Here is a 15,000-nt window from a genome sequence, read left to right as displayed (position 1 = left end):
AACATCATGTTCCTGCTCCTCACTTGGCTATTTTTCCTGGCCTGTTTACATGGGTCAGATGGCCACAACTTTACTAAACCCAGCACGCATGTGTGAACGAACGAACACACACACAAACACACACAGCTGAGTCAGGGAATGGGATGAACAGACCAGTCCACTTAAATGCACACACATTAAACCTCCATCACTCTTTTACCCCACACTTCTACCATGAGCTAGTGCAGCATGCATCGTGTGCGCGCTTGTGTGGGGCAGAATGCTCTCCGATCTCGGTTCTGTTGCCACTGTTGCCCCTCATGCCGCTGCCAGATGCCCCTTTTGCAGTCTGCTACTGTCCTTCAAAGGGTGGGAACACCACCACCTGGGAATAGCAGCAGGACTTGGGCATTATAGATGCTGATTGATCATAAGTTTCAAAATCATATTCTCGTCTTTTCAACAATAAGCAACATTTATGTGTGCGTGTGTGTCAGAGTGATGATCCCCTCCGTACACGTTTCTGAGATGTTCATATACTCTGTCCTTTGTCCAAGCACTCTCCCCCTTTCACCTACTCCCCCCCCTCACTCTCTTACACACACACACACACACACACACTTTTCTCTTCCTCTGTCTTTTCTCCCTATCAACCTTTTATAAACCATCATCCTCCACTACACTCACCTCATTCTCTCTCCTCTCTTTCATCTTTACCTCTCTGCACCCCACCCCCCAGTTATGTGTTTGTAAGATCTTGGGAATTTTTACCCCTGCAAGCACCATCTGTCACCCATCTCGACTCCCCGAGGCCAAAGCCCTGTGTCGGGGGCTCCACACCCCTCACACCCTCTCAACGCAGCACGGACAAGCCCAGCTGGGGGAGAACCACTAGCACGGACCAGTGGAGCTCACTGGTGCTGGACTACCATCAACACAACTGTTTAGAGGGAAAGATACTAGTAACGAGTTTACCAAGAGGGCCGTATGGCCTCAAGTATTCCAGCCACTCGATAGTGGAGACACACACACACACACACACACACACACACACACACACACACACACATATATATATATATATATATATATATATATATATATATATATAAAAATAAATATATAAATAAAAGCACTAAAATCTCTCTGCTATTCCTGTCATCTCTGACTCCTCTTTCATTCCGTCCTCTCCCCTCCTCTCTCTCTCTCTCTCCACTCCTCCCTCTATTGTTCTGTCCATAACAGAGGTCTTGCCCCTGCTCTTCAAAGCTGAACCTTTCAGACTGCCTCCCCGTTTCCCCTCAGGTTGCCAGAACCTGTTTTAACCCCCCCACCCCCACCCCCCGCCGAGGCCAAGCTGTACGGGCTCAGCGGGACCGGCTGTGTTGAATTATTAATTTGTGTGATTTTTGATCCGGGCAACTGTTCCTGTTTCATGCACAACAGCACTGTATTATTTCGGCTTTAACTGCCTCCAGCGCTTTGATTTGAGCCAAAACACATGACATGTAACTCCATGTCTCCAGGTATAGGGTTTCTCATCCCAGACACAGGAAGGGAATTTTTGGAAACAAAAAACATGAAACCTAAATTGATATTAAATATATAGAATTAGATATTTAAATATGTAATTAAAACCACCCTCCATAAACTGCAGAGATCAATCAACCGAACAATCTTTAGTATTTTGTTGTGTGCAGATCCTAAGTTGACTTTCTTTGTTTGGTCCATTTTATTTAGTTTTCAGGTCGGTCAACGTGTCTGATCAGATCTGATACTAACTTGATCGGTGTGTGTAGCACAAGGGTGCAGAAAGAGGTCAGGAAAAATGATGCACACACATTCAGACAGCTACAAACACCCACCCTCAGCCACACACACACACACACACACTATTGAGCTGTGTGGGTACTGCTCACCTAACTATGTCAACAAATCTGAAAGTACAAGGACAATCCACAACCACAGAGGAGAGGAGAGGAGAGGAAAGGGAGAGAGGGAGAGAGAGGAAGAGGAGAATAAGTAGCACTCAACAGTCTGACACCTGTCCCACCACAGGTACATGCCCAAACACCCCTCCCCTCACTCACACACACACCCACACTCTCACACTCTCACACCCACATTCACCCACTCACCCACACACACCCTCGCAGTCACAAAGATCCAGACTATGAAGTGTCATTTATGGATGCATAATAGTGAACGGTACTCTCATTGGCTTAGTTCATGTGCTGTGATGTGCACTAGTGTGTATCGGTTTGCTTTTAGAACCACACACTGCTCACTCCGCTGAAAGTGCTGTCCAACTTAACCTGTAGTCTGTACAATAATTCCAGCTGGGTTGGGGAGCACAGGAATTGGTCAGGACAAGAATAAACTTTGAGCACCCGATCCTCACACGTCATGGTCTTGTCGTTGACTGGGAAGATGATGTTACTTCAAGATGCAAAATTCTGGTGAAACAGGACATTTGGTACATGACCACAGAGCAAATGGTTCTATGCAGAGTCACGTACGGGCACTCAAGTTTCCCTTTAGGGTAAATGCTCAGTCAAATAAGTACAGACATCTGCCCACTGAACTGGTGGCCAGTCTGACACAACAACCTCCCAGTCTGTTCTGGGAGAATTTGTCCTGCTGTTGGTGAGTCTCGTCATGTAGCTAATTACTACGATCGTGATAATTACGTTGATTCACATACAGTAGATTCCACCATTATTGCAAGACCTTTAGTGTGAAGGACCCCGTCAGCTGCACAGCCCAGTATCAGCTGTGAGGTGTTTGGGTGGTAAATCCTCCACGGTTAAATCATTTGGAACTTGGATCAAATATTTCAGGGAGGAGGTCAAACCCGAAATCCTCCCACCCACAAGCTACATCAGTGACACACACACACACACCCACCCCTCTCTCAAGCGTCCTGTACACAGACATACACACCCCTTACTAATACCTCCCACTCATACATGCCCCAAACACACACACTCACTCACTCATACCTTCCATACATACATACCTCACTTATGCCTTGTACGCACGCACACACACACACAACTTTTTCCAATTCATGCTCACACTCTCTTCCTTTCTAGCCCCCCCCCCCCCCCTCCCCCCTCCCCCGTGTGCTCTTAGGGAGGTGCCGGATGTGCTTTGGGCAATCGGATTAGTGGAGCAGGAGGGACGGAGAAAGAGAGTGTCTCCCACAGCTCCTCCGCGCACGCAGGTGTGCAAGTGTGGTTATGTTTCCTACTCATCTCTGTATTTTCATAGCTGACTCTGCTATACACCTTTAGCATTTAGAAACACTGAATGAACGCACCCACAGCATGTGGAACACTGGACAATTGGTATATAGATACCATGTAGTCCACCCCCCCCCCAGGTATATATTAACACACACATATGCATGCATGCACGCAAATGCTCATTTAGGATAAACAAACAGGTGTTTACCCCCATCAATACACTCGATCAACCTATCGCCTTCTGACTGATCTCTGTGCAGGGAGTTTAACTCATCCACAGTAATGAGAAAGCAGGGTGAGGAGGAAAGGACAGATCAATAGATGGATGAATGAATGGATGGATGGATGGACCGGCAGAAATGGCAGGTTTATATCTGGCATTTTTAGATCTGGCTTAACTTGAGTCTGTTCTAACATTTTTTCCCCCTGAGTTTTAATTCAATAGTTGTAGCTACAGGTTTTGTTGTAGTTGCAGGGGTTTAGTTGAGAAAGTTGAAAATGTGAGGTTTGGGTGTAGTTTAGTTGCCTGGTTGAGGTTTATGGTTTATGGTTTAGATATACTTGGTTTGGATGTAGCTTGATGGTTTGTAAGTTTAAGTAGTGGAGTTGTAGTTGTGAGCTTAGGTTGTACTGGTAGGGATGTAGCTATATGGACTGTTTGTAGTTATGGGCTTGGTGGTAAACTTTGTTGTAGTTTCATAACTGTAGCTGTGAGGCTTGGTTGAAGCAACACAGCTGGAATGAGAAGGTTCCGTTGTAGCCGGGGGTTGGAGTGAGAAGGTTCCGTTGTAGCTGGGGGTGCTAGTGAGGAAGGTCAGGCTGCTGGTGCTCCAAGTGTGTTTATTTTCCCTTTTATTCAGGCTTTTACTGGGCAACTGCTGGATTTACGAGCACATAACACAGCCAAGGGCAAGGGCCCTGAATCTGAGACGAACACTCGTAAAGTCTCTCTCTCACACACACAGTACAACAAAGACCCAGACTATACCAGACAAATGTCTGCAACTCTACAGACACACTCAAACACTAACAGGATGATCCAGACTGCTGACCACTGTCTACACACCTACACAAAACAAGCACCCTATGACAGTCACATGACCATATCCACACACCAGCCTACACACCACAGCCTCCACAGGCAGAGAGTGAGCGACACACAGAGAGATAGAGACCATATATAACACTAATTATGTGTACACTGTCTATGTATACACATTACAGTACACACACACAGTACAGAGTTCATACTGTATATTCTACTGTTTACTGCTCTGTTTTTCATCTGTGTTTGTGTATGTGTTACTTCTGTTTATTTATAAATGCTTTGGCTGTACAATATGAATTTATCATGCCACTAAAGGTCTGTTAAATTGAAATGGAAAATTGAGAGAGCATGAGACAAACACAGACAAGACAGACAGACAGAGACAGACAGACAGAGAGACAGAGAGATCAGTAGAGACAGTAGAAAGGAGCTGTAGACTGACATATGTCTACTCCACACTGGACTGACACTCACAGGCTCATGAATGCGCATGCACACAGGCATGCACCTAACTGCTCAGGTTACGAAGGCAAGCAAACACTTGGGAGGGGGTGGTCCGCCGGGGGGCGGGGGGGGGGGACGTACACGTACACGTACACACACACACACACACACACACACACACACACACACACACACACACACACACACGATGCCTTGATGTGTGCAATTTACTGTTGGGTGCAGGGTGAAAAACCACCGTAGCTGGACACGTGTGGAGGCCAAAGGGCAATTCTCTGCCAGACCCTAAAAATGAAAGACAGCTATGTGACAGATTGCCCTCTCCCTCCCAACAGCCCAGAACAATGGCTCTCGTTACTCACACCTCTCATTCTCATTCGCAATCTCCTTCTCACTCTCTCCCTCCAAACAGCCCAGAACAATGGCTCTCCCTTTCTCTCCCCACACCATCGCTAGATTACAGCGCTGAGCAACATGTTTGCCATCCAAGTGCAATTAAAGTAGCAAAAGAAAGGGTGAGGGTGAAAGAGAGAGAGAGAGAGAGAGAAAGAGAGTGTGAGTGAGTGAGTGAGTGAGTTGGAGAGAGAGAAGGTGAGGGGGACAGTGATATACAGCAAGGTCAGACTTCAAAAATAACCAGACAGAGTGAACAGAGGCAGAGCAGAGAAATAGCAGAAGAGAAGCAGAGGAGGAGGAGTGTGGAAGAGAAAGAGAGAGAGAGAGAGAAAGAAATTAACAATGAGAAAGCAAGGATCTGGGGGGTATAGGCAGAGGTGGTGTGTGTGGGGGTGGGGGGCAGTAGTGGAGCAGGGTGGATATGTCCGAGGGGAACTTCACATGGACATGCCGTGACAGGGGTCATGACTTCTGACCCCTGACATCACTGCCTTCTGTGAATACTGCAGCACAATCTGCTTGCATAAAGACAGAAGCATCCATCCATCCATCCATCATACGGCACGACTGGGCCTCGAACCCGGTCCCAGAAGCAGAAGTGCCCTCTGCTGTGCAGGGACGTGGTCCACGGTCTGGCTCTCTCCCATGGCCCTGGAACCAAGTGTTCAGTGCTCTTAATGACTTTGGTTCAGGTGGGCTGGGCTGGAGCAGGTGAAGAGCCTGTCCGGGGGTCCCGGGGGAGAGGGCAGGAGCACACCTGGAAGGGAAAAAGGCCTGGTGCCTCCTGGAACACGGATGCTCCCATCACCTCTCTGAGCCTGTCACACCATTCCAGCTGATTCATTAGTCTGACGGCTATTACCACGGCTCTCTGAACCATGTGCATGCACGCACAAACCCCCTCACATGTGCAGGCATGTGCATGAAAGTGTGCGGACCCACACACTCCCATACACTATGTATGTATATACATACTTAGAAAAAAATGCGTGCAGACACAAATACACACATGAACAACTGCTTTTCATATACACATATAAAACTGCATAAATGAATCTGAGAACACATGCACACATGACCAAAAGACATTTACTTTGAAATTATTGTCCTACATTGAGCACTCACACCCACACACACACCAGTGTATGTGAATACAATACACTGTACCATTGTCCTACAATTATGAAATAAATGAGAAACTAGCACTAATTTTCTACATTATTATTTGTTCCACACACAATATAATAGACACTACAGGTAATACAAGTTTTACTGGTGGGACTTACATTCATAAAAGCCTTCAACAAAAGCAAAAAGTATCCAATTCAGTATTTCAGTATTCAGTACCAATTTCAATATTATTTCAATTAGAGATAAAATATACTAATTAATCAAAACATTTTAAAAATAAATGTAAAAAAAATTCTTTTCATAGAGAATTATTAACATTTGAAACAGTATGAAACAGTATGGTTTAGGCAGCACCTCATTTCAGAACAGCACATCGCCACGCCAACAGTAATGGGTATACCGTAGGCTGCCGTACAGTAAACACCAGACGCGCATATCTAACACTACATTTCAGTGTAAACACAAAGACAGGCAGACACACAGACAGGCAGACAAACACGCGCACACACAGACAATTATAAACAGAGTGCATGCAGAAAGTTCAGATCCTTTAGAGTTTTCCACATTTAATATGTTTCCGATGTATGTTAAAATGACTCATTTAAAATGACTCAATTTAAAAGCGAAAACAGGCTTTTGAAACATTTAGTAAATTCATAATAAGTTTGTTCTACAATTTCTAATAATCTACATTTATAACTGGTTTGACAAAAAATGTTTTCTCCATAAAATCTAATACTTTTATTTTATAACAATGTAACATATAGTAATCATGCCAATAAAACACTTGAACTGATAGAGAGAGAGCACGAGAGCGAGAGCGAGAGCGAGGGGGAGAGAGATGGGGGTAATTCAGTGCTTAAGAGTGTGTAATGGCTGATGGACTGTGGGAAGAGGCAGTAAATACAGAAAAGCAGGAGGCTTTGTGGATTAAGGGATGAAAGTAGAGGAGAGGAGCGAGGGAGGGAGCGTCGGGGGGTCCGGGGCAGCCCACTGGCGTGCCGAGACACACACTGACCTTTTGCAACAGAAGCTCAGCTAGGAAACAGCCGCTGTAATCCCTCCACCATCTCTCTCTCTCGCGCTCATACTGTTTTCTTCCTTTTTAGCGCATTTTCCCTACTTCATTCTATCACTGTTCTCCTTCACAGGTCTCTCTCTGATGAATGAGAGTTGGTACCTAATCTCTCTCTCACTCTCTCTCTCCCTCCCTCTCCCCCCCTCTCCCTCTCTCTCTCTCTGCCTGACATATTTGTAAAATGTCAGATGTTCCACCGAGACAAGCGCCCCTTATGTGCCTGCTCCCACTACCCAAGAGACCATGCCGTAGACAGAGCAGGAGAGAGAGAGAGAGAGAGTGGGGGGGGGGTAGGAGGACGAATGCACCACTGAACCCTTTCAGGCAGTTAGTGGGCAGCCATTTTGTGACATCCTATCCTTGTTCAATCAGTAGCAGGATTGAAGTTTTATTTCTTATAAGTCCTGCAGGACTGAAGCTCTGTTCTGAATCAGCCCTGCAGGACTAAGGTTTTGTACCAAATCAGCCTACAGTTCTGGCCTGCTATACTGAGGCTGAGCACAGAGACTAAAGCCCACCACAACATCTTCAGGAACCATTGTCTGCTGAACACAGACAGGTCCTCCGTCCTATCCTCTCTAAAAGCTTAAAGCCCTAGATCCACCCCTCCTATAACACCACCCTTCTCACTCCAGAGGTGCGCCCCAATCACCTCTACACTCCTGCTCTCTTTCTCCCCTTCTCTCCAGACATCCTTCCACTAGCATAATCCGAGCATTAACCGAGGGCTACGGGACACACACACACACTGATTGCTACGAAAGAATGAAAGAGGAATGAAGACATGAATACACCACACATTATTGCTGAGAGAGAGAGAGAGAGAGAGGGGGAGACAAGGAGATAGCAGTCAGGTTTTAGAACAGCGGCACAGCCAGACCAATCAATAGTAGCCATTGTAAGCAGGAGCATGTAGGTGGGGGTGGGAGGTGTAAGGAAAGAGATGGAGGAAGCTGAGGAAGAGAGAGAAGATGATTTGGGGGGCAGGAAGTACCACTCCGCACTGGCTGGCTCTGAGTGCGCCACTCTGACGGCAGCCTCCTCCAGCACTTCCAGACAAGAGCTCTACCACCAGTCCTTACCAAGGTACAGAGTGACCAGACTGAGGCATTCGTGTGCCGTGAAACTGAGGTGAGGGTTTTGGACTCAGTGAGGCTTCAGATGCTCAAATCAAGTCAAATTTATTTATACAGCGACTTTTTACAACAGCCGCCATCACACACATCCGAGTCCAAACCCCTAAACACCAAAGATATAAAAACACAAAGACCTACGTGCATAACTAACTCCCAAACACACACACGCACACCCACACAGACACCCACACAGACACCCACACCCACACAGACACTTGGTGGGACCTGCGGTCTGCTGTCGTCAGGAGAGCAGGGACATGGAGAGATGGGAGTTTTGAAAGGGGATCAATGAGGGGAAGCAGAGAAGATCCACATATCCAATCAATGTGAACAGAACAGGAGGTCCCTGCAATCTGACCCTCCACTTCACCCACATGCATTGGAAATCTGTCATAATACACAATAAGGCCTATCTGGTCCTGTCAAATGCAATCGAGGTTTATACAGATGTAATCCATGTGTGGGTTCGTGTACAAGAAGGTTGGGACATGCATAAAAATAAATATATGTGGGACTTGGAGAGTGAACTGCAGTGTATCGTAGTGAAGGATGCAGAGGTGCTCCATGGTAAACTCTGCAAATGAACAGGATGTTTTGGACAGAGATGCTTTGTCATCTCTCTGTCCCCCTCATATATATATATATATATATATATATATATATATATATATATATATATATATATATATATATATATATATATATATATGTGTGTGTGTGTGTGTGTGTGTGTGTGTGTGTGTGTGTGTGTGTGTGTGTGTGTGTGTGTAAAATGTATAATAACATACACTTATATAGACAAGATAAATACACATCTACGAAAAACAATTTTTATAAACGTGCAAAATTTCGTCAATTAAATTTCACTGTCCCAATGTTCATGCTTCTCACTGCTGTAGTTCTAAATGACTGTCTGCAACCCCTCCTCCTGGGCGGAGAAGGGGCGGAACCACACAGGCAGGAGGTGACCCCCGAACTCATGGTCATTCAATCAATCAGACATCTCCCTCTCTCCCTCCCTTATAACACACACAGACAGACACAGACATACGCAAGCAAGCATGAAGGCGCACGCACTCTCCATACAGGAGCCATGCCAAAAGCATTCATCCATCAGGTCATAAAACACAGAGAAAAGATATTGCAGTGGCACCTCCACCACCTTCACCCTGTTCCCCTTCCCACACACACACCCTGCCTACCTACCTGCCTCCCACTCTTTCCACACACACACAGACAAGGTTAACCTCTCTGCCTTTGGCCAACCCAAAGAGTAGCGGCAGACCAGCGCAAAGAGGAAAGCGCATTTACCCACAGTCACTATCCACTTCTCTCCCTCTCTCTCTCCCTCCCTCCCTGACTCATGCTCTCACACTCCCTCCAGATAGCTCCAGGCAGGGTTTAACAGGCCAACTACATAGGGATTATGGACATTCATTAACCAAATTAAGATGGCGGGTTCAGTTACGCTTCCCTGAGTGAGGCAACGGATGCCCCACCTTTTCCATCCACCTCGCACACTCCACCTTCTCCAGCTGCCTCCAACTAGCTACGACCTGAGCACCTCCTCTTCACAGGGAAGTAGTCTCAGTGTGTTACTCTGCTGGGAGAACAGATAACAGTAAGCTCCCAGATACCTGTGCACACGTCACTTTCTGCCAAGACAATGCTACAAAAAAAGAATGGTGCTCAGAATAATAAACAAATCACGACCATCACACACACACACACACACACACTCTTCCCTTCTCTCTCTCTGCCCAGGTCTTGTTGGTCTGCTGCAGCTCGTCATCGTTTGCACACTCAACAGTTTCTCAGTCTCTTTTTTTAACCTTCTGACGACATGTTTTGCCACTCACTCACATTAAACCCGTCGGGCCACGCTGCCTAAGCAGAGACCGTGCTGCTCAAGGGCTTACAGTTCATCAGGCAAAATTCAGAGTGTTGTTAGAAGTACCGTCTGTAAATTCGAAGCGTGGTTAGAAGTACCGTTGTTAGAAAAATCAGTGTCCTGCTTCAAGGACCCAGAGCAGCTCAGCACAGTGTTTGAATGGGCTCAAAACTACAACAGTTTAAACTTTAATTTTGTAGGATGTTCTTTTTAACTTCAACACCACTCTGAATTTACGCAAAGGCCAGTTTGTGCCAAGGTGGGCTCTAGGTTGGTGCTCTGTGCTGGTCTTAACCTCCTCCTCGTCCCCTGTAGCCGGTGCAGTCCCCCAGGGGCTGTGGTTTCTGATTGAGAGTACGCTGTGCAAATTGGCTGCCGCTTATCATTGGTATGTGAGTGATTGTAAAAGCTGATTTCTGTCTATAAAGTGTCCTTGAGCCTGAGAAAGGCGCTACATAAATGTGAGCAATGATAGTAATGACATAATATTCGTGAGTCCACAGCGCTTGCATACGGGTATGTCCAATAATAAATAATAGTATAATATTAACAGTAATAATATTTTTGACAGTATATCACACATATCACTTGTGATTATATTCTGGTTTTGACTTTGGACTGTTGGTGTCACAAGGAAGTTAAAGATGCCAGCAACTGGTTCCCAGCATTCGGTTTCTGTGCCATTAGTAATTTTAGCCTGAATATGGATTTATAATACCTTAAAACATAAGATTTCCACGTTATTCATCTTGTCTAGTCTTTCTCTGTTGCTATATTAACATTTTATGGACTAAATGTAAGAGATCAGCCGACTACACCTGGTTGGACCAAGGTGGTGAAACGCACAGATAACCCATCAACAACTGAGGTATACTTTGGGGTATTTTCTTGCAAATAATTAGTCAAAGGAAATAGATTCATGAGAAAAGGACTGGTATACTCTGATCAAGATTTAAGGAATTTAAGGATTTGAATAATGTCCAAGACTGGTCATAGACATATGGCGATAATAGAAATCCATATAAATAACAACAATACACCACAATCCTGTATTGATTATTGATTAGCTTCAAGAGAATTTAAAGGAAAAAGTTAATGCTAATGAACAAACAGTTTTAACTCGCCATAAAGGGATTTCTATTAAAACTAATTTAGGAGGGAATATTTTAAATAAAAGTTGACAATAGTTAACTAGAAAATTAATAAACAATTACTTGTTAGAAAAATTTAAAAATATACATCCCAAACAAATTATTCTTAACTATAGGAGTCAGGCATCCAAGTTAAAACCCTTTAGGATTCACCAGGCTCGAATGAAATCCAAGGTAAGAGACACTTTTGTGCTGTATATTCCCTCCTTACTCAAGGAGGAAGTTTGTGATTGTCGTCATACTTCTGTTTCAGTTCAACATTTATTGGGCATTGAAAATAACCTACATATTTATGTTTGTATACTGCAACCTAACTTCTATTTAGTAATTATCACTTTATTTGGTGATCTTTGACATTACACATAACTCTGACTATAGCAAGTCATAAGATACCTTATATTGCATATTTGTGAACTGTGCAGGGCCTTTAACAAAAAGATAATAATGACTCTTATCTACTAGTCACATTACAGAACAAGTTATATAAAATATATTAAGAAAAGGTTGACTTTGTAAGATCAAAACAAGATTGGATGGAGGCTGGTGAAAACACATAAAATACTCTTTTTAATTAGAAAAGAAATAAAGAAACATAGGAGTTAACTTGATATGTGAATAATTTTATCAGAATCTATACAGCACTCTAAATCTTCAAATACAAATGAATTCTTAAATGTCAATGTCCAACACAAACAAAATTAATGACTAAAGATGGATGTAACAAAGAATTAAGCATTTGTGAAACTGTAATTAGTTTAAAGTAGCCATAGATAGGATGGGCTCATTTGGGAATTAGCCAAAAGCCTTTTCAGGTGATGTTGCTCTCTTTATGCATGCTGTGTTTCAAGAACCACTGGAATTTAGTGAATTCCTTCATCTCCGAAACAGGGAATTATTATTCTTTATAGCAAAAGCAAATAAAGACAGATGATAGAAATCTGAGGCAAATAACTTTATTAAATAATACTAAAATATTTATTAATTTTTCCAAAGAGAATTAAAAACGTTTAAATCCCATCATTGATGAAGACCAAATTGGATTCATGAAAGAGTTCTTAGTAATAGTATGTTAGTACCTGATTTTCTACACAATAGCAAACATATTTATATTGTTTAAAGGCAGTTGGCACAGTCACACATTCATTTCTTTCAGCATTACACAGGGAGGTGCAATAGCTCAGTTAAATTCTCATGGCACATCTCAGAGGTAACATGCTGTGGGATGTCCCTTAATGTTAATTTTTATTAGTTACACAAGTTACACAAATCAGTTGATAGTAAAAAGCAAAAGTTTAATGGTATTTCTGCAGTAGGAGCAGATTAAGATCAAGATTAGCCAAATGTCTTTACCCCAACACACTTTTCTCAAATAATGCAACTTAAAAGAAATGTGTGGAATACTTGTTGTTAAAGATGTTCATATCTAAGAGTAGTTATCTGAAAGGATCCAAAACAAAGAACGATTTTTTGATTTCAAGCCTAAAAGATCAGAAATAGATTCAGTATGTGGCTAATGAGCAGCCTTCCAATAAACAGTTCTGCTCTCTAAAACAGAAGGCATCTCAATAGCTTCTGCATGCTTCTCTCTCTCTGGATGTTCCAGAAGAAGTGAACAAATAATTGGGACAAAGTGCTGTATAATTTTATTTGAAGAAATAAAATACATTATTTTAAAAAAGATGCCTAGTGGGCTCCATATATTTAGCATATATTTAGTGTCTATATTTAGCCACTCCCCAGGGTGGTGCTGTTTGGGTTTGGGGAGATTACACCCCCCTTCTGTCCCATGGCCGCATGCGGGCCAGCTCACACTGAGCTATGCTGGGAATGGATACTTCACAGCAATAGGTGTTAAGGAGACGTGTGGTGTGAAGGAGACTGAACTGAGACCTGTAGCCTAGCCTGCTACAGACAGGTCAGCAGATGACAGAGAGAGAAGGAGGAAGCACGAGCGTGTGTGCATGTTCTGATGCTCAAGACACACCTGCTTAGAGTGATGTATACAAATGTCTTTCGGTTTCTCTTTCTCAAACTTGCATGTGCACGCATGCACAACACACACATACAGTTGTCCTGCACAGCAGACTTGGTATCTCTCTCTCTCTCTCTCTCTCACACACACACACACACACACACACACACACACACACACACACACACACACACACACACACACACACACACACAGTTCTGCACAGCAGACTTGGTATCAATCATTGCTGAAGGTGATGCATAGCATGCCAAAGCTGCACCTTAATACAATTCACACCTCTACACACACATCCACACACCCATGCACATGCACGCACACTAATGACTGATAGGGACATGAAGCAGAACCACAGTCCATCAGAGTAACACTAGAGGAAGGCAGCTGTCATTATTTTCACAATAATAGTAGTTTATTCTGCCAGCAGAAAGACACTAGCAGAGCGCAGTGAGACATGGTAGACAGACATGCACACGCATGTACACACACACACACACACACACACACACACACACACACACACACACACACACACACACACACGACAATTGTGTATAATCTTATGTTGTTAACAATATCTTCTAACTGCTGCTTTTTGTCTGTCCATCTCTCCTTCCTTCCTCCTTCTCTGTCTCTCTTTTTTCATCTGTCTTTCTCTGTCTTATCTAACAGGAAGGGAGTGTAATATAAATGTCCTCTTTAGGGAGAGGATATTCTCCAGAGAGAACTGTGGAGAGCTGGAGGAAAGGACAGGCACAGATTTAGCAAGAGAGGAAGTTTGTGTGTGTGTGTGTGTGTGTGTGTGTGTGTGTGTGTGTGTGTGTGTGTGTATCAAAGAGAGAGAGAGAGTGCAACAGTAAGAAAGAAAAAGGAAAGCAAGAAAAAAAAAGATGTTTTTAAAACTGGAAGGCTCCCAGAGCCCACCCAACCACAGTGCCTTTATTAACAACAATCAAATCAAATAAAAAAAGTATGGCAGACAGGCAAACAGGCAGACAGACACTGTTCTGGATACTCCTAATTCAAAGACATTCCCAGTGCTGTGAAAGCACATACTGTCCATGAATTGAGACAGCTCCATGGGCCACAGCTTACAGCTTCACTTGAACGGGTTTTCCTCCTCTAAACCTGCAGAGTGCTACGCTGTGTGATATTACAGCCATAGGTCCACAGTTCTGCACTGACCACACTCATGCCAACCAGCCCAGCTCTGTGTGTGTGTGGGTGTGTGTGTGTGTGTGTGTGTGTCATCCTCAAATAATGATAGCTGTGTGCGTGTCATGGGAGGTCATTAGGGCTCTGACCCCAACCCTCCCACCCAATTCTCGTTTTTCACTCTTCATCCTTCTATCCCTCCGTTTTTCTCTGCACCCAGAGGCTCTGTTCCATGCACCATCCACCCAAAAAAAACAACAATAAAATACCCTGTACCCTGTGTCTGTGTGTGTGTGTGTGTCCCACCCTACAACAAAACTCCCTCAGGCTACGGA

At 44.0% G+C, this 15,000-nt stretch overlaps 1 protein-coding gene across 3 annotated transcripts in view; it reads right to left on the bottom strand.

Moving 5' to 3' along the window:
* LOC113573739 (WD repeat-containing protein 7) overlaps positions 1-15,000 on the bottom strand; it is a 121,021-nt gene that overhangs the window by 56,034 nt on the left and 49,987 nt on the right. The gene's annotated exons all lie outside the window — the stretch shown is intronic.

Source organism: Electrophorus electricus, chromosome 6, assembly GCF_013358815.1.
Source record: "Electrophorus electricus isolate fEleEle1 chromosome 6, fEleEle1.pri, whole genome shotgun sequence".
Lineage (NCBI taxonomy): Eukaryota > Metazoa > Chordata > Actinopteri > Gymnotiformes > Gymnotidae > Electrophorus > Electrophorus electricus.
Note: the sequence above shows the minus strand (reverse complement) of the source record. Positions and strands in the feature narration are given on the sequence as shown.